The sequence below is a fragment of the Microtus pennsylvanicus genome, chromosome 3 (genome assembly GCF_037038515.1).
Source record: "Microtus pennsylvanicus isolate mMicPen1 chromosome 3, mMicPen1.hap1, whole genome shotgun sequence".
In the NCBI taxonomy this organism is placed as follows: Eukaryota; Metazoa; Chordata; class Mammalia; order Rodentia; family Cricetidae; genus Microtus; species Microtus pennsylvanicus.
In genome coordinates this window covers 58620085-58640657 of record NC_134581.1, presented here as the reverse complement: position 1 = coordinate 58640657, position 20573 = coordinate 58620085, and the positions used below count along the sequence as shown (strand labels likewise).

Below are 20573 nucleotides of genomic sequence, written 5' to 3'. Positions count from 1 at the left end.
GGAAGACGCACACCATGCCCCAGCTCCGACCCAGGATGGACTTAGGCTAGAATCTTCCCGGTAAGCGCACCTAGGGGCGCTACACAGATGATTAGAAATGGGCCAGAGCAGTGTTTAAATGAATACAGTGTCTGTGTAATTATTTCGGGGCATAAGCTAGCCGGGCAGGGCAGGTGGCTTGGGTGTTTGGGGACGCAGCCCCACCGCCGCTCCTTATTACTACACATTGCAACCATGAACTCACAACAGCTACAGATGCCTGCACTGGGTTTGCACAAGAATGGACCTAATAGCAATAAGGCATCAGATTATTCTCAACCCACAGGAGTCTCATATCAGACATCCTGCACATCAGATATTTAAATTATGATTTATAACAGTAGCAAAATTAGTTATGAAGTAGCAACAAAACAGTTTTATGGTTGGGGGGTCACCAAAACATGAGGAAATGCATTAAAGGGTTACAGTATTAGGAAGGCTGAAAAGCCTTGGCATAGATGAAGGTGAAACTCCAGGGTCTCTACTCCTCAACTATTTGCTACTGACAGATTCATGAAGAGGGTAATTCTACCTTCACCAAGTGCCAAGAGATAGTTCCAATCTAATAATCACAGACTGCCTTGATTTAACTAAATGGGTCATAAAACAAAGCATTGTAAATCTGGGAAAGGGGCTGATAGGGATGAGGAGATGATAAGGCAAGGATGGGGAGAGAGTAATCAGAATGTATTATATACATGAACAAAGCTGTCAACAATATAAATTCATCAAAAGTCTATGTGTTGCCTGATATTGTTTTTTGTTTTTGGAATGGTTGCAGAATCTTGTCTCCAGTATTTCCTATAAATCAGCAGCTAGACAGATCTAGAGGCTTGATAAAGTAGGATGTTTTTTGTTCAACAGAAATACTTCATGATAGTGGTGTGAAATTTATCCAGGATGCATACAATGTGAACCTATCTCTGTGACACTAAAATTAAATCCATGTGTTCCGGTGCTGCCAGCCTAACAGTCATTCTAAAACTCTCCATTAGCAATTTACCTAACACCTCATCAGTCCTTTTGTATTAGTTGGAACACTTCAGAAAAAACCTTGCCCTTACCAACTACTTACTTAGCCTGAAAGTACAAGAAAGTTATTACTGAATTTTTTATTTAACAATTGTCAAAATAATGAATTGGTTCCTTAATAACATCTAAAATTGAACTAAGAACCTTTAAAAATAATAACACATAAGCTCAGAGTTTTACCATATTTGATGAATTTCAATTTACTGTAGTTACTGGTGTTTAATGCTTATGCTATTCTAACTTTAGCCAGAGCCAATCTCTTCAAATTGACTCCTTTCTTTCATACAAACCTCAATAGCTTTTGATCGTGTCTCTGGCATTTTTTACAACAAGACATTTTAGGTTCATCATGTACACTTTCTCCTAAGACCTAAAACAGTCATTGTTTTCAAGTTCTGGTTGCTTTCAGTGTGAATATCTAGTGTTCAGTTGAAACATCTTGATGTTTCAGTATTTCAGGCATAGAGTACTGCCCTGGGCTTCTAGTGCTGGTTTCATTTCAATGGTTCCTAGAGGTGGAGTTGGAGGGAATCAGATACCTGTGCCAGCAACACTGCTGGCTCTGAGGACTGGGTTATGCTGTTAGAAATAGACACAATATGTTCCAGCCATTGTTACTTTTTACTCACATAAAAGAAACCCAAAAGTAGGCAGTCTGAAGGTTTGAACGTAGCTACATGCTCATCAAGGACATAGCACTTTTAATCTTTTTCTATCAACCTATGACCCAAGAAAGCTACAGAAATCTCAGCTTTGTGTCTGCATAGCACTCCAGGAAGCAGCAGAAAGGCCCAAGGGCAAAAGAGTGCATCTCTGTGTGGAATCAGTTCCCTTTAATGAGACTTCCCTTCAGTTTCACATAACACTTCTGACATCTCATTAGCTAAACTTCAGCAACATAGCCACCTCAAGCTGAAAGGAAGGCTGAGAAATACCTTTTATCCCAGACAGCAATGTGCTATTTTAAAAAAAAGAAGAAGAAGAAACCAGGGTTCAATGAATGAGAAGCAGAACATGGATATGGAGAGCAAGCCAATCGACTACCACAGCCTCTCACCAGAAAGTCCTTCCAATGCACAAATTAACCACGTTCTCCTCATACAGCTCTTTTCTCACATCTCAGTTACACTGAATTCACATCAGTCACACAGTGCAATAAATTTAATTAATAATTTTAATTTTACATATCATATGTTTAGATTGACACACTGCTTAGAAGCAGAGAGCCTTATTCCTTAAAGACTGTACAATTAAACTATAATTGCTAAACCTTTCTGAGATTGCTATAAATCTGTTGGTACTCTCTAGACTGAAGGTGCAGAGCAAATTTTACTTGTATATTTTGCTGCTATAGATGCCTGCTACAGTAGTCACTGTCAGCCATAAGTAATAAGCTGAAATATCTCTTATCCAGAAACCCAGAATGCCTGCTCTAGGCACACTGTGAGTAGTCATGCACCCTTTCAGTCTACTAGACGGTCACTGCACAGCAATCTCATCTCCTCATCCCAAGCTGGTGCTGAGTACATTAACAACCCTGTTATCCCTGTCTATCATCGCATGTTTGGGTTAAAAATCCTCAACAAATCAGAAAAGTTGGTTATTTTTGAAGAGAGGGAAGGTTACAGAAGAAAAATTAACTCCCCGTATATATGTATATGTATATATATATATATATATATATATATATATATATATATATATATATATATACACACACACACACACACACACACACACACAGAGTAAAATTTATACTGACTTCAAAGGGTTAAGTTCTTTCCACCAGGTCACAGTATCATATTATCTGGTTCCAAACCATTATATATTTCTGTCAGCCAGGTAAGAGCAAAATAACTTGCTCATGGCTTCTGCAGAGACAATGAGCAGCACCATGTACCAGCTTCTGAAAGGCAGATCTGCTCTTCAAGAGTCTCTAAGGTTTTCTTTTCAGCTTAACATTCTTCAGTGGCAGCATAGGGAACTAGGAGCAAAGGGCTACTCTGTATCCAAAAAAGCATGGTTGCAATGGAACTAAAAACTTCTTTGAAGTATTATATAGCACATAAGGAAACGGGCTCTCTGCTTGCTTCTAAGCAATTGTGTTAAACTAAACATAAGCTACGAAAATAAATCAGCTCAGAAAGGAGTTGCAGCTATGTAAGATTTCTCCACTTATTAATTAGGAAGCCAAGAAGAAGGGCCTAATGCTGTGTTTTCACCGTGTGTTTCCTGAACAGGGGGTTTCACAGCATGAGTGAGAGCTTTCCCAGAATGTTCTACAAGAAGCTGATGAACATTTTTTTTCTCTCAAGTTTGGTGACATTCTGTGAGACAGGAATGACACAAGGAAGGCTCATCAGGAAGCTGACTTACAGTAATTTTTAACAACCCCCTCCCCCACAGACAGGGTTTCTCAGTGTAGCCCTGGCTGTTTGAGAACTCACTTTGTAGACAAAGCTGACCTCAAACATTAGTAGTATGCTTGCCCCTGCCTCCTGAATACTGGGATGAAAAGTGTATACCAACTTGCAAGTTTTAAAAATATTACAGATATGTGAGTCCTTAGTTATATGGAAAAGTCTGTATGTGGAAAGCAGAGATTCAAATGATCTTTTAAATGTAATTACTCTAAAACTTTTTGATATAGATCTAATGGGAAGCATTTCTGAGGTACTTAAGAAAGCATCATCTAGAAAAAGTAGACAGAATATAATGGGAATCATGCAAAACAACCTATTGTTAGACAATTCCTATACTTACTACTTTTCTAATATTTATGATAAATAAGACATCAAACAACATTGTCAGCTTTGGGTTTACTACAACTAAGCACTTGAGACAAGCTACTTTCAAAGTAAAGGTTTATTCCGTTCATTGTCCTTGAGATTCTGGTCCACTATTAGGCAGTCTCTTTTGTTAGGGTCTTAGGTGATCATGATACATCATCACAGGACCATGTGTCTGCTAGTGTTCACAGCACAACATAGAGAGAGAAGAGACTAAGGTTCCACAGGCCCTTTGGAGGGTAAGCTCAAAGGATCTAGGAACCTCCTATAAGGTCTCATTTCTTAAAGGTCCCAACAATGCTACCCGGGAACCGTGGTACAAGCCTTCTGACCTGGCCTAATCTCATGCAATATAAAAAAAAGTTTTAAATATCACATTGTAAATTTCTCTTAATAATAAATATTCAACAGGCAACAAGGGAGATTCTTAGAAAAGGGAAGAGGGAGAAACCAGCAATTTCAAGTCCTTATCAATGATCACCAGTGGGTGGCTCCTCTTTCCGGATAAGAACACAGAAATGGAGTCAAGTGCTGGCTCACCCAGGCTTTGCTATTGCTGCCAATCACTTTTTGTACTAGCTTTCTCACTGGCACCCCAAAAGTGTCTAGGACTAAATAAGATCATGTATGTACCTATGGAAATGTAGAAATGTTCCTAAATGAACAGGAAGGTGACTATATAGGATTAATTGCAGATTTCTATTTTTCTTTCAAATAGGTTGCTAATTAATTCAAAGTTATAATTTGTTCCCAACTTAATAAACAGTATAGGTAGAAGTCTAATAAATGATACAGGTGGAGACCATAGGCCAAACTCCAAACTTTAAACCTCTTTTTTTTTTTTTCGAGACAGGGTTTCTCTGTAGCTTTTGGTTCCTGTCCTGGAACTAGCTCTTCTAGACCAGGCTGGCCTCGAACTTACAGAGATCCGCCTGCCTCTGCCTCCCGAGTGCTGGGATTAAAGGCATGCGCCACCACCACCCGGCCCTCTTTTGTTTTTTTGAGACTCCGTTTCTCTGAGTAGCTCTGGCTGTCCTGGAACTCACTCTGTAGACCAGGCTGGCCTTGAACTCAGAGAGATCTGCCTGCCTCTGCCTCCTGAGTGCTGGGATTAAAGGTATGGTGTTGAGGGAGCTGCGGGCTGCATTCCTGCCGCCCGCTGGGCTAGCTTATGCTCCGAAATAACAACACACAAACTGTATTCTTTTAAACACTGGTTGGCCCATTATATCTAGCCTCTTCTCGGCTAACTCTCGCACCTGGACTAGCCCATTTCTAATAATGTGTGTAGCACCCCAAGGTGCGCTTACCGGGAAGATTCTAGCCTACATCCATCCTGGGTCGGAGCTTCATCGTGTCTGCCCCAGAGAGCAGAGCTAAGGTGTATGAGCTCACTTCCTCTTCCTCCCAGCATTCTGTTCTGTTTACTCCACCCACCTATGTTTTAACCTATCAGGGCCAAGCAGTTTCTTTATTATTTAACCAATGACCTTCCTCCATCAGTATGGCCCAGTCAATTTTAAACTTCTAATCCAGTGTTTGCCATACTGTATTTCTGCAGAATTTCATTTCTTATCATTTACTCTGAACTACGAGAGCATGCTAAACTTTTTTAAAAATGAGTCTCAAATATCATTTATTTACCCTCCAAAATTTAAAAACAGTCAGCATTTTTTAAGCCTTAATTTCCAACAGACAGCTGAGCCTTCAAGGAGGTAGCTTATATTTTAGGTGATGTAAACTGAAGAAATCTATGAACTACTCACTAAAGAGAATGTTATTAGAAATTTTAACACAAAACAGGTTCTACATGGGGAGTGATAGCCGTTTAAGACAGAAGTAATTCGAATGTCATCAACTGCTGATACGGTAAGATGGCTCATGTGTACAATGAAATACAACTCAACAACACAGATTCTAATACCTGTCCCAATATGGATGAATTTCCAAAACTTTCTAAGAAACTACATACAAAAGGTTACCCACTACCCATAAATTCATTTCTGGTAGTGGTTACAAGAGATATCTATCAAGGACAATGACACAAAAGAACACAAAGAATCATCTTGGGCAATAAAATATTCTAGATTTTGATTGTTGTGGTAAATGACAAAACTCACCAAACTGTACACTTTAAAGGGGGTACATTTTAATATACACAAATTATAATTCAAGCCAGACTTGGTTGAGAGCCAACTTACTAAGACCTTCACAAAATAATAAATAAAAGAGGGTATAGGATATATTTCGGTGGTAGGGCACTTGCCTAGCATGCACGAGGCCCTGAGTTCACATGCAAGTACCTCAAAAAAAAAATCTGGCTTTTTAAGCAACAGATAAAATTAGTCTTGTATAAATGCACACCAGCTACCTATTTGTTTGTGAAATGGTCTCATTATGTGGTCCAGGATGGTCCTGAACTCCCAGTGCTCTTGCCTCAGTCACCTAACTGTTCGATTTCAGGCATGTATCACTACATCTGGTGTATACACAAGTATGCACATGATTTTAAAAACTACTATGAAAATGAAAATAGAAGTTAAACCAGGTTAGATGAAGAAAGGTAGATTGTAGATTTTGAGAAATATCCAAGCTTTAGGGTTTGACAGACTTACACTTGAGTCTTGCTAAGAGAGGCAATCTTTTAAAAAGCAATTTTCTTTTTAGAATTATTTATATTATAAGTCTGTGCATAACCAGGTACTTGGTGCCTGTGGAAGTCAAAAAAGTAAGAATACCCTAGAATTGGAATTACAACAGCGGTGAGCCATCATGTGGGTGCTGGGAAACAAACCCAGGTCCTCTGCAAGAACAGACAGTTCTCTTAACTACTGAGTGTTGTGAAAGAATCATTTTGTACACTGTAAAGATTTGTCAGTTGAACTGGTTTAATAAAAATCTGTCAGGCCAGTAGCCGGGAAGGAAGTACAGGTAGGACAACCAAACTAAGAATGCTGGGATAAAGAAGGGCAGAGTCAGAGGAGTCACCAGCCAGATACTGAGGAAGCGGTGTGTGTAGAAAATGAGGTAACAAGCCATGAGCCACATGGTAGAACTTAGATAAGAAATATGGGTTGATTTAAGTTGTAAGGGCTAGTTAGTAATAAGCCTGAGCTATTGGCTGAGCATTTGTAATAGATATTAAGTCTCCATGTCAGTTATTTGGCAGCTTGCAAGCACAAAAGAAAAGTCCTCCTACAACTGAGCTATCTTTTCAGCCCCAAGACAGACAATGTTATATAAATTAAATAACCTTTCTAAAATTTTCTCATCTATAATCAAATATTTATGATTATAAATATAGTTACAAGATAAAATGAACACATCTATTTAGTGCTTACCAGATAGCATACACTCATAGTAAGCAAGCAGAAAGAGTGAAATGCTTGGCAAATTATACCTTTTAAGGCCAGCAAAATAAATGATCTTCACCTATCTACCAGTTCATTTAAAAAAATATTTTACAAACATCTGACATTTTACAAATATCTATTGACATTTTCCCAAATAAGCAACCTGAAAAATCAAAGTACATATTCCCTGAAAAGAACACTTTTTAAAAAGTTTCTGTAATTTTTATTATCTCAGAAAAGTTGGTAAGAACAGCAATCAAGAGAAAAAAATATAATCTTGCCTTTGCACAGAATGATATATTGGTCAGGAACATAAATTTTATCAGCCATAAATGTGAATTAAGTAAGATTTAAGCTAAGCTCTCCCAGATGAACAATTTTCCAAACAAACAAGAAGGTGACTGGACTGGATTATTGCAGCATGATAGGATTTTCCTCCGCTCCCTACTGAAGGTTTCACCACATGCTGAATGATGTATTTTGTCAGCTTTAAAATTTAAAGTAAAAGCAAACTACAACACAGAGATTCTGTTTAGCTAATACAGCTGGAGTAGATGTCAAATTTTATGTAATAATTATTCCTTAATGTACAGAAATATATTTCCTATATACAACACATAATCTAAAAGTTAAAACCATATTTCACTGATACTTATGTAAGCAGTTTACACAATAATCACAATAATCAACGTAGTTATTTAGGGTTGAAAGTTGAACCTAAGTAGCAGACAAAGACAAAAGTGTATCTTGTTTTCTCCCAACTACACCTTTGACCACTTCCTTGCTTTGTCTACCCATCACAAATAACTCACACAGACTTAAATATATTCTCTCCCTACCATAAGTTCTACCATACAGCCTATATACTGCTTCATGCTTAAAAAAAAATAAGAAAGTTCCTTCAAGACAGAAGTTTAATTATTACTCAGACTTGGAATGTAGCTAAGTGGCAGAGTTCTTGCCTAGAATGCCTTGAGGCCCTGGGTACCAACTCCCAGCATTGAAAAGCAAATTATTACTCATATTTGGTAAATTTTAGATTTCAAAGGCTAGCAGATATTCAGAAATCGCCAACTGCAATGCAGCTAAAGCTTTCATAGAGTCCAAGAGTAACATGGGTTATGTGGTCTGTAATAAACATTCATAATAGAGGCGGCACTTCTTTCTTAAAGACAAAATTTTTATCTCTACAAAGATAAAATTTTAAAAGAAATCTAATAGCTAACAGTGCATATTGAATGTAAAGACAAGATACCCAGTTCTTTCTTTTTTTCTTTTTCTTTGAGACAGGGTTTCTCTGTAACTTTGGAGTCTGTCCTAGAACTAGCTCTTGTAGACCAAGCTGGCCTTGAACTCACAGAGATCCGCCTGCCTTTGCCTCTGGGATTAAAGGTGTGTGCTACCACTGCCTGCCTAGGGACACTCATTTTCTACCCCTCCCTTTTCTACCCCAATTTATTTTCAAAAAATTTACTTTTCTGGTTATATATGGACAATTCAAAAGGTGATGTTATTCACTAGTCAAATTCTTCCATCAAACATGGTAATATTTGGCTATTATTTGAACTATTTTTTCTGTCTCTCTATCTCCATCTAGAATTCGCTATCCTTTCTTAATTTGTTGGGTAACATTTTGTAGAGTGATGTTGTGTTCTTTTCTTTCTTTGAATATTTCTCTTGGTGTTTCATTTAAAAAAAACTTTAATTAACATTTATTTAGAGTGTATGTGTTGCTGGTGCATATTGCCACGACACACATGTAGAGGTCAGAGGACAATTTCAGTTCTCTCCTTCTACCACATGGATTCCAGACACCAAGCCTGGGCAGCCAGTACTCTTGGTAGTCCATCTGGATACATGCACTGCCACGTCTTCAGGTTTTAACTTTTTTTCCCCTGAAATATGTAACATGCTGCTGATTCCATTGCAGATATTGTTCTTCTACAGTTCTATTTGGGTCTCTTTTGTAAGCAGCTTCCATTTTCCTTGGCATGTTTGTGTTTTCCTCTGTTCTCCGGAACATAAGGAGTACATATGTAATAGCTGCCTTAATATCTGTATATGATAATTCCATCACACGTTGCCTCTCTCTTTTTACTTGTTGGTTTGTATCATGGTTAAGGATCATATTTTTCTGCCTTAGAGATGTGAAAAGTAGTATATTTTCCCAAATTAGCTATGAATATACTTATCTTGTATGTTTAACTTCAGTGAAATATTCAATGATATATTGCATTTTTAAAAAGCAGGTACTAGTCATAGTAAACATGAATGAATATGTCTTCACTGTGTTTTACCCTCTTAAGTATACAGCATAGTATTCATTACGTATAAGAATGATGATGCATTAAGCCTTTTATTCCTGAATAACTGAGACTTTACATTTATAAGACACTTAAACTTCCTTTTTCTCTCTGCAACATAGCCCCTGCCAACTACTGCTTTACTTTTGTTGAATCTGACCATTTTAACCAGCCTCGAACACAGTGCCCTTTTGTGGTGGAAGGGCAAAGCATATATCTAGCTTTTTAAAAATATGGTCCCACTTGGCTTTGTGGGAGCCTAGCCTGTTTGGATGTCCACCTTCCTAGACCTGGATGGAGGGGGGAGGACCTTGGACTGCCCACAGGGCAGGGAACCCTGACGGCTCTATGGACTGGAGAGGGAGGGGGAGGGGAGCGGGGTGTGGGGAGTGGGGGAGGGAAAAGGGAGGTGGGGAGGAGGCGGAAATTTTTAATAAAAAATTTTAATAACAAAAAAATAAGGTCTCAAATTTATTACAAGAGAGTTCTGACACTGACAATAAATGACCTCTTAAGGTTCTCACATTGGAAATATAGCCATTAATGTTGCATATTGAGCAACATCAGTCTTAGTTAGGGTTTCTATTGCTGTGAAGAAAATGTGAAGAGACACCATGACCACTGAAACTTTTTCTTCAAAATAGATTTATTTATTTTACATCCAATTTCCTTTCTTTCCTCTCCTCTCATTCCCCCATCCCCCATTTCTCACTCCCCAATCTACTCCTCCTCCATTTGTTTAGGAAAGGTCTCCCATAAATATCAACAAAACATAGTAAGCACTTCCCAATGGGCTCATAGGGGCTCACAGAGACTGAGCTGACAACCAGGGAGCCTACATGGGACTGACTTAGGCCCTCTGCATATATGTGACAGTTGTGTAGCTTGGTCCTCTCGTGGGGCTCCCAACAGTGGGAACAGAGGCTGTCTCTGACTCTTTTATTGGTTTTTGGAACCCTACTTCTCATACTGAGTTGCTTTGACCATGGCAACTCTGACAGAGGAAAAACATTTAGTTGATGGAGTCTTACAGTTTCAGAGGTTTAGTCCATTATCACTATGGTGGAGGGCATGCCAGCTGGGATTATGACAGCATGCAGGCAGACATGGTGCTGAAGGCAACAGGAAGTGAACTGGAACACAGGGCATGGCTTTAAGCATATGAGACCTCAAAGCCCTCCCTCCACAGTGACACATTTCCTCCAACAAGGCCACATCTACTCTAACAAAGTCACATTTCCTAGTAGTATCACTCTCTTTGGGGCATTTTCTTTCAAACCACCACATTCCACTCCCTGGCCTCCAAACCTTGTACCCATCTCACAATGCAAAAATGTATTCAGTCCAACTTTAAAATTCCGCAGTCTGTAACAGTCTCAAACTTACTTAAAAGTCTAAAGTTCAAAGTCTCTTCTGAGATTCAAGCAATCTCTTAATTATAATCTCTGAAAATCAAAATAAAAAAGCAGATCACATACTTCTAACATATAATGGCATAGAATATACAATACCATTCCAAAATGTAGGGGAGGGAGCATACTGAGGAAATATTGGACCAAAGGAAGACCAAAAACCATCTGGGCAAACTCCAAACTCTGTGTCTCCAAGTCGGATGTCAAAACACTCTTCAGATCTCCAACTCCTTTCAGCTTTGTTGACTGCAACACATTTCTTTCTCTTGGGCTGGTTCCACTCCCTGTTAGCAGCTTTCCTCAGCAGGCACCCCATGGCTCTGGCATCTCTTTAACATCTTAGGGTCTCCAAGGCAATCCAGGTTTCAACTTCACAGCTTCATGCAATGGCTGCTCTAGACCTCCATTCAGGAACCCCTGACATATGCCTGGCCTTATTGGGTTCCTTAGTCACAGAAGAAGGTTCCATAAAGCCTTTCTTGTATCCTTGACTCTAAAGCCAAAACCACATAGCAGAAGCTGCCAAGTTCTGCTGTTTACTGGAACTGGAATATTACTCTTTTGTTCAATTACATCTTCACCAGCTTTCTGTTTTCCATGGTTTCTTTCATTGCCTAAGCTTGGCTATCCTGGAACTTGCTCTGTAGACCAGGCTGGTCTCAAACTCAGAGATCAGCCAGCAGAGATTAAAGGTATGCACCACCACATCTGGCTCTAAGATTTTCTAAGATTTTGTTTTCTCTGTATAACTTATTTCATTTAATATAATGCCCTCAATTTGATCTATTTTATAGCTTTCTTCTTTTTAAACAAAAGGAAGGACATCCTGCTATAAGTATTTGGCCACATGTATCCTCCCCACTCATCCATCACTGGACACATGAACTGTGTTCATGAACAATGCTGCTGTCAACTTGGATTAGAGATATAACTTTGAGACCATGTTTTAGTCTTAGTTCAAGGGGTGTATTGAAGTACAGACTTGGTAGGCCACAGGGCCTCTCTTCTTTCCACAGCGGTAGCTGAGCTCTGAGTTCATCCTAGTTGGAGTTTGAGTTGTTTCTTGGATGTTTCTATTCATCATCCAGCAAATCTGGGAGATCTGGAGTTATATTTTATTTTCCCCACACAATCTCTGCCCCTTTAAAAGGGAGTGGCACTCTTAGAAGGTGTAGCCTTGTAAGAGGAAATGTGTTATTGTGGAGGTGGGCTTGAGGGCTCAAATCACTCCCAGTGTTCAGTTCACTTCCTGTTGCCTTTGGATCAAGATGCAGAATTCTCCAGGACCATGTCTGCCTGCATGCCACCGTAATCCCAGCTACCATGCTCTCCACCATGGCAATAATGGACTAAACCTTTGAAACTGGAAGACTCCATAGTGACCCAAACTAAGACAGAAGTTGGTACCAGGAACTGGCATATTGCTGTGGTAGGCCTAACCATGGTTTTGTTTGGGGGAATTTGGACTTTGGTACTCTGAGTTATGAAAGCAGTGGAATACTTTAAGCACTGCTTAATGGGCCATACTAGTAGGAGCATGGAAGAGAGTGGTGTTGAGAATTATTTGAACTGCTGGGGGCTGACTCAAGAGGTTTCAGAAGAGAATAATATTGATATGTGGCTTAGAGATTGTTCTGGTGATATTTTGGTTAAGAATGTGGCTGTTTTTTGCCCTTTTCCAAAGAGTTTGCCTAAGGCTAAAGTAAAGAGTTTTAGATTAATTCTACCGGCAGAGGAAATATCAAATCAGCTTAGTATTAACTCTGTCATGTGGTTATTATTGGTAACTCTAGTGAAGAGTTATAATGAAAAGGAGCAAGCTGAGCATGGTAAATTATAAAATTTAAATTTTGAGAAGAAGGGGAATGCAGTTAAATCCTGTATTCAAAGAGATAAATGGATTTAAAAAATGGAATAAGGAGTAGAAACTAACTGTGAAAATGAGTTTTCATAAGAGTTAGAAGCTAAACTCTAATGATTTAATTTATAGAGAAAAAGAATAAGAACTTAGTGGCATGTTCAAAGTCATACAACTAGTCTGGCTACAGTAACTTCTGAATCCCAAGCCTTTGCTTGCCTTTGTAACTTACTACCTGAGCTGATCTACTTGTAACACCAGATAGAATAAAGAAATATACTTATAATGTTTTTTATATTACCCGCAAGGTCTATAATCTACTTTATCTTAGAATGTTTTAAAAGAATAGTAAGTCATTGGATTCTTCCTTTTATTATTTTGGGGTTTTTATTTACCAAATGTAAATTAACATTTATCAAGTTTTAAGGAAAAGGTCTATGTTAGTTGATGGCTTTCATACCCCATGAAAGTTTCTCATATAATTTTGCCATACTTGAAATATTTTGTTTATTGAGTTGAGGTCAATATGCTAGAAACAGTTAGCTAATCCTTGATATAGATGAATTTATATTAAATATACTATACATGTCATCAGTAAAACAAAAATGTTAAGAACTAAACTGACAATTCTACATAAAGCCATTAATCTTAAAATTTAGCATTACTACAGAATAAAATATAGTTAATATAAAGATGGTTTAATCACTGTACAAATAGTTTATTGATCTACCATAAAATGAGTTTATTGACAAAACAGTTTTCTTATAAACAAATCATGCATCAGAAAATACATGTCTGTATTACTATTAGCTGAAATTCAGAAAATCAACACATGCTCAGTAACTCTGTGATAGTCCAGTGAAACTCTTACAGAAATGACACTTAGTATAATATTTACAAAAACAATTATATAACTACAGATGCTTTAAATTTCCTAATTTCTTTCTTTAAAAGTTTTAAATTTATTTTCTAAGAACAAAGCAAACACAGATATCACATACAAATCCATCATAAACCAAATATATCCTTCCAGGCTAGATGTCACATATAGAAAACTGTTTCAAACCCAGTGAATTAAATTTTTTGTTAAGATTTATTTATTTATTATGTATACAATGTTCTGTCTGCATGTATGCCTGCAAGCTAGAAGAGGGCACCAGATTTCATTACAGATGGTTGTGAACCACCATGCGGTTGCTGGGAATTGAACTCAGGACCTCTGAAAGAGCAGTCAGTGCTCTCAACCTCTGAGCCATCTCTCCAGCCCAAACCCAGTGAATTATTTTACAAGTTGAAAATTATAAAAAGTTTATTTTTAATAAATTACCCAGAATGAGTTTCTTCCAAATCCTTATTTTTTCCCCTTCATATTTTAGTGTCTAAAACAGGTATTTCTTTAATACAGGTTGGGAATTCTAATTTACATGCTAGGGTTTTTTTTTGTTTGTTTGTTTTGTTTTTCGACACAGGGTTTCTCTGTGTAGCTTTAGAGCCTGTCCTGAAACTCACTTTATAGACCAGGCTATCTGCGAACTCACTGAGATCTGCCTGCCTTGCCTCCTGAGTGCTGGATGAAAGGCGTGTGCTGCCATTGCCCAGCACATGCTAGATTTTTTTTTTTTCAAGACAGAGTTTCTCTGTAGCTTTTGTAGTCTGTCCTGGAACTTGCTCTGTAGACCAGGTTGGCCTTGAACTCAAAAGACCCACCTGTCTCTGCTGAGTGCCAGGATTAAAGGCATGAGTGCCACCACCACCTGGCTACATGCTAGATTTTAAAGTATATTTTTCTTTTACCCCTTTAGAGATTGTTGGAAAACAAAACACACATCTTACAGACTTTCTCAACCCCATTTTTAATTTCTTCCTCAAATGTTTCTAAACATTCATAACTTTAGGAATCAGATTATATTAGATCTAGCGCCCAGGAACAGCAAAATCTGTGTGCTCAGGCTCCTTTTATAACTAGATCAGTACTTTCATGGAACTCCATAAACCTCCCATAAACTGTAAATCGCCTCCAGATTGCTCCATAAATCTCCACAGAGTGAATCACCTCCAGATTATGCATATAAACCTTCCACAGACTGTGAATCACCTCCAGATTACTCCATAATAATCCTCCACAGACTGTGAATCACCTCCAGATTACTCCATAATAATCCTCCAGACTGTGAATCACCTCCAGATTACTCCATAATAATCCTCCACAGACTGTGAATCACCCCCAGATTATTCACACTCCACCTGTTTCAATATGAATGCTCTGTCAGTAGTTGTTATACTGTACTGTTTAGGAAATTACCACAGGAAATGAAGTTTACATAATTTTTCTTGCAAACATCTTTGAGTTGATATTGGTCAAATCCACCAATACGGAACTTGCTGAGATAGGGCCAACCAGGTTAAGTGGTTGACTTCATACTTTAGAGGGAAATGTAATTCCTATTTTAACCACTAGATGGTTTTGTTATATAGCCCAGGCTAGCCTTGAACTCTCAATCTTTCTGCCTTAGTCTCTCAAGTAACCTACAATACAATACCATAGCTGGCTCACTAATGTACTTTTTATATTAGGATTATTTTCATTTAAAACTTCATATGCTATAAATTACTGTGGTAGTCTGAATAAAAAAGGCCCACAGGGAGTGGCACTATTAGGAGATGTGGCCTTGTTGAAGTGAATGTGGAGCTGTGAATTAAGTGTGTCATTGGGGGTGAGCGTTGACGTCTCATTTGCTTAAGCCTGGTCAGTATGTCTCAGTTTCTCATCCTGTTGCCTGCCTATTTGGATATAGAACTCTCAGCTACCTCTCCATCACCATGTCTACCTGTATGCCAGTCTGCTTCCTGCCATGATACTGGACTAAACCTCTGACTGTAAGCCAGCCCTAATTAAATGTTTTCCTTATAAGAGTTGCCATGGTCATGCTGTCTCTTAAGAGCAATAGAAATCCTAATGAGATACTTACCTTATTAGGGCAGTGATTAAAAACAATCCTCATTCTCTCACAGTCTTGCTAGTTCTGTTTAAACTTACTAGTAAACCAAATATAATTAGTATGAATCTCTTTTTAAGAGCAAGAACAAAATCAGTATTATATAGACTTTTTGTTTTGAAAACAAAAACCATTACTTAGAAACAAATAAGTATTAGGCATGCAACTACTCATGGCATTAAGTCTGGTTTTTAAAAACCAATTATTTCAGAAAATTAGCATTTCTTTTTATTTTTGATTTATTTTTTATTCATTTGGTTTTGTTGATATTGTTGAGACAAGAGTTTAACTGTGTAGCCCTGGATGTCTTGGAATTCAATCTGTAGAGTAGACTGGCCTCAGACTCAGAGATCTGTCTGCTTCTGCCTCCTGAGTGCGGGAAATAAGGGTGTGCGCCATCATGCCTAGCTAGAAAAGTAGTATTTATAAGGACTTTCATTTCAAGATATTGAGCTTGGTACAGTTACTTAGACACTTAGATGATGGAGGAAGGTCATTGGTTAATTAAATAAAGAAACTGCTTGCCCTGATAGGTTAGAACATAGGTGGGTGGAGTAAACAGAACAGAATGCTGGAAGGAAGAGGAAGTGAGCTCAGAGACGCCATGCTCCCCTCCCCCGGGCAGACACATGTGATGAAGCAAGCGGCCAGGTCAGACATGCTGAATCTTTCCTGGTAAGACCAGTGCTACACAGTTTATTAGAAATGGGTTGGTCAGGATATCAGAATTAGCCAGTAAGGGCTAGAGCTAATGGGCCAAGCAGTGTTTAAAAGAATACAGTGTCCGTGTAATTATTTCGGGGCATAAGCTAGCAGGCGGCCGGGGTGCTGGGGAAGCAACCCCGCCGCTCGTATTACTACAGAGCTCTACCGAATGAGTAATACTACAGAATAATGATGGAGGAAGGTCATTGGTTAAAAAATAAAGAAACTGCCTTGGCCCATTTTATTGGTTAGAACATAGGTGGATGGAGTAAACAAAACAGAATGCTGGGAGGAAGAGGAAGTGAGCTCAGAGACGCCATGCTCCCCTCTCCCGGGCAGATGCGATAGCTCTGCACTCTGAGGCAGGCGCATGCGATGATGCAAGCCACCAGGTCAGACATGCTGAATCTTTCCGGGTAAGACTGGTGCTACACAGTTTATTAGAGATGGGTTGATCGGGATATCAGAATTAGCCAGTAAGGGCTAGAGCTAATGGGCCAAGCAGTGTTTAAAAGAATATAATTTGTGTGTTGTTATTTCGGGGCATAAGCTAGCAGGCAGCCGGGGTGCTGGGGACGCAGCCCCGCCGCTCCTATTACAACACTTAGATACATGTTTAAATCCAAAGTAATGAACTTGGCACTAAAGTGCTAAGGTAGTCACAGACAGTAACCAATGAGTAGATATAGCAATGTTACAATAAAACACTACTATAACAAATGGCCAGGCTGTGGGTCCATTTGATGACTTCTGTCCTAGCCAAACATTTCTTTTCAATATATTATAACTTCGGTGATCATACCATCATGTTTCCTTTGTATCTGATAGTTGTTACAAGAAACACTAGTCATTTAAATGGTAAAGGACCACCAATGCCCACTTTCTGTTGACAGAATCTCAATGACACCTCAAACCTGCTAAATAACTGAGGCTGACCTTGAATTTCTGATTTTCCTGCCTCTGTCTCCCTAGCAAGGAGATTACAGGTGTCCCCCACCACACCTGATGTAAGTGGCATAAGGGATAGAACTCAGCGTTTTGTGCATGCTAAGCAAGCACTCTATTAACAGTTATATCTCTAGCCTTGAGAAACCATAAAAATTTTTTTTTCGGTACAAATCTCTAGTTAGAGTCAGAAATAAAAATGTGTTAATAAAACAAACATTAAATATGTTTGAAAATATATAAGGGTAGAATTATATTTTATTAAATAATCTTACCTTAATCAAATGAAAGAATCAAAATTCTAATACATTTCTGGCTTCAATTCAAAAAATATTTGAATCAAAACTTCAGATTCTTGTTAAATTCCTAGGAGAAAAAGATGAAAAACCTTTCAGCAAGGTTTGGTTGCAGATAAAATGTAGCAATTATAGCACTCCAACGTCCCACCAACTCAATGTAGCTCTAAGATCTGGCTAAAATGCCTACAGTAGATTACATGGGACCCTGAAAAGTACATGGCAACAGGCAGGTCCTGTAAGAGGACCAGAATACAAAGCTCCATTTTATAATGGCCATCATCCAGTCTGAAGTGTATACACAGCCTAAAGAAAAGTTTCATGTCCCAACTGTCACTAAAGAGGGAAATCTTAACATTCACAAGAAAGTGTAGAAATCACACACACACACACACACACACACACACACACACACACACACACACACACACACACACCCTCTCTTCTCTTTTCTCAGCTCAGCCATCTATGGGCACAGTGGCAATGAGGATCATGAGCCTAAACCTAAAACTCAGAGGCATAGAAACCTTGCTTGCTTTCTGGTCAAAGGAGCTGCAGTTCCAAGAGGATACGGAGATACCCCAGAGAGAGAGAGAGAGAGAGAGAGAGTGTGTGTGTGTGTGTGTGTGTGTGTGTGTGTGTGTGAGAGAGAGAGAGAGAGAGAGAGAGAGAGATTCTGCCCCCTCCCCCCTCCTATATCCTCCTACTGCTTAGTCCTGAAGATGAGCAGTTTCCAGGAGTGCAACTTAACAAATAAAGCTTCACATTTATGTCAGAGACTGGAAAAGGGTAGTTCAGAGATCACTGGAGAGCACAAACAAAGAGATTAGCAATGCAGCAAAATACCATACATATACCATAACATACATATGATGGGATTACAGACTGACAACCGGTAACCGTATGCTGAAAATACTCTAAAAGATGCACTTAACACACCTAACCTACTGAATATCACAGCCTAATCTATATGTACTCAGGACACCCAGGCCACAACTAGGTGCAACCTTTTAATTTAAAGCCTGTTTTAAAATAAAAGTGTTGAGTATCTTGTGAAATTAATACAGACAATGAAAGTGTACAGAAAGTGAAAGCCCAGAAGATGTGAATGGTTTGCTTTATGCTGTGACAAAGTTGAGAAGATCCTAGGTCTAACCATCACAAACTGAGGACTGTTTGGGTTGGACAATAACTACACATAACAATATAAACATCACACACACACACACAAATCTTCCTTAGAGAATTCCTAATAATACTCATCAATTTGCTCTGTTTATAACATGAAACTTCAGTGCCCCAGTCTGAGTATGGGCTGAATTCAGCAACTCATTTCCAAAGGTTCTTAGAATATAGAAAGACAAAAGTACTTCATTACAGAGAAATTAAGCAAACACTACCTTCTGCAAGTAGTACTGTTGTCATGTACTCTCTGAAAAAGGAAAATATCTGTGTTGATATTTTCTAAAACCCAGTTTAATCATGAGGAAAGTACCAAAGCACGTAAGATTCATTCTATAGAACACCCAGCTAGTACTCAGAACAATCAAGGTCATGTAAAACAGACAGGAAATTGTCACAGACTATAGGAGACATTCCACAAGAGTCATGTTGAATCCTGGACTATGAGGAAACTAGTAAGAAATGAGTTTGAAACCCAAAGTTGCCAACTTGACTATATCTGGAATTAACTAAAGCCCAATCAGCTGGGCACACCTGGGAGGGATTTATCTTGATTGGATCATTTGAAGCTCAAAGGACCCACCCTACATCTGGACCATATTTTCTGGTGGCAGCTTAAGAAAAGGCATGGAAGAAGGAAACTTTTGCTTTCTGCCTGCTTGCCCTCACTCTCCCTGGAAAATCCACTCTTTATTTAAGTATTACAGTCTACTTCTCCAGGATTTCATTATCGAAGACCAGCTGAGATATTCAGTCTCCTAGGCCAAACTACTATTGGATTCTTGGACTTTCCACCAAGAGATAACCATTGTTGGACTATCAGGAACAGTCTTTTGTGTGTGGGGTGTGTGTGTATGCGTATTCATCCTATCCGTTCTGTTTCTCTGGGAAACCCTGACTAATTTAGCAAATATTAAGGCAATAAAGTTAGCTTTATGCCGCTAATAAAACTTAGCCCAGAATACCTGTAATTCCAGTTACCTGTGAGGCAGAGGCAGAAAGATCACAACTTTCGAGCCAGACAAGATTATATAGTGAAATCCTATCTCAAAGACAAAACAACACCCCACCCCGCTCCCATCAAACAAACCCCAAAAGCTCTTTTTAAACAATACTGACTTATGGGCTAGGGATATGACTCAACGTGTAAGTGCTTCTATGTAGGTGTGTAAGGATCCCTAGCATTCATGAAAAAACCTGGTGTGAGTGCTAGGTTGGGGGGCAGGGATAGGAGGACCCTGGGGATTTACTAACAGTCTATCTAAAATGGTGAGCTCTGGGGGCAGTGAGAGATTTGATTTAAAAGGAAGGTAGAGAGCAACAGAAAAAGACACCCAATACAGACCCCTGGCCTCCTCCTGCAGGTGCTCTGGTGTGCATGTACCACCCTCACCCACCCCAAACCCCATGTGCACTCCTAACTTACAATCAGTAGAAAATGGGGGGGGGCTATTTACTACAGAGACCGTTCTGAAAAAGAAAAACAATACTGTGTTTCCCTTTTTATTATCAGGAAAAATAAGAGTTTATTATCAGGGAAAGTAAGATATTTGAGTAATTAGGGTGAGGGAAAGCAAGCCAGTTAAGTAGGAAAGGGATTTCACAAGTGATTCCACTCTTATCTTAGATCCACTACAAAAGCAGAACTATAAGCTTACAATAA

The 20573-nt window shown here is 38.8% G+C and overlaps 1 protein-coding gene across 2 annotated transcripts in view; it reads right to left on the bottom strand.

Moving 5' to 3' along the window:
- The window catches only part of Glce (glucuronic acid epimerase), a 75556-nt gene that overhangs the window by 22513 nt on the left and 32470 nt on the right, over nucleotides 1-20573 (bottom strand). The window contains exons 2-3 of one of the 2 annotated variants that reach the window (XM_075965588.1): nucleotides 17708-17798; nucleotides 14966-15030 (exon numbers count right to left, since the gene is read on the bottom strand). The gene's annotated coding sequence lies outside the window, so the exon portion shown is untranslated. The remainder of the gene's footprint in view (nucleotides 1-14965; nucleotides 15031-17707; nucleotides 17799-20573) is intronic. The other variant, XM_075965587.1, reaches the window with a different exon arrangement.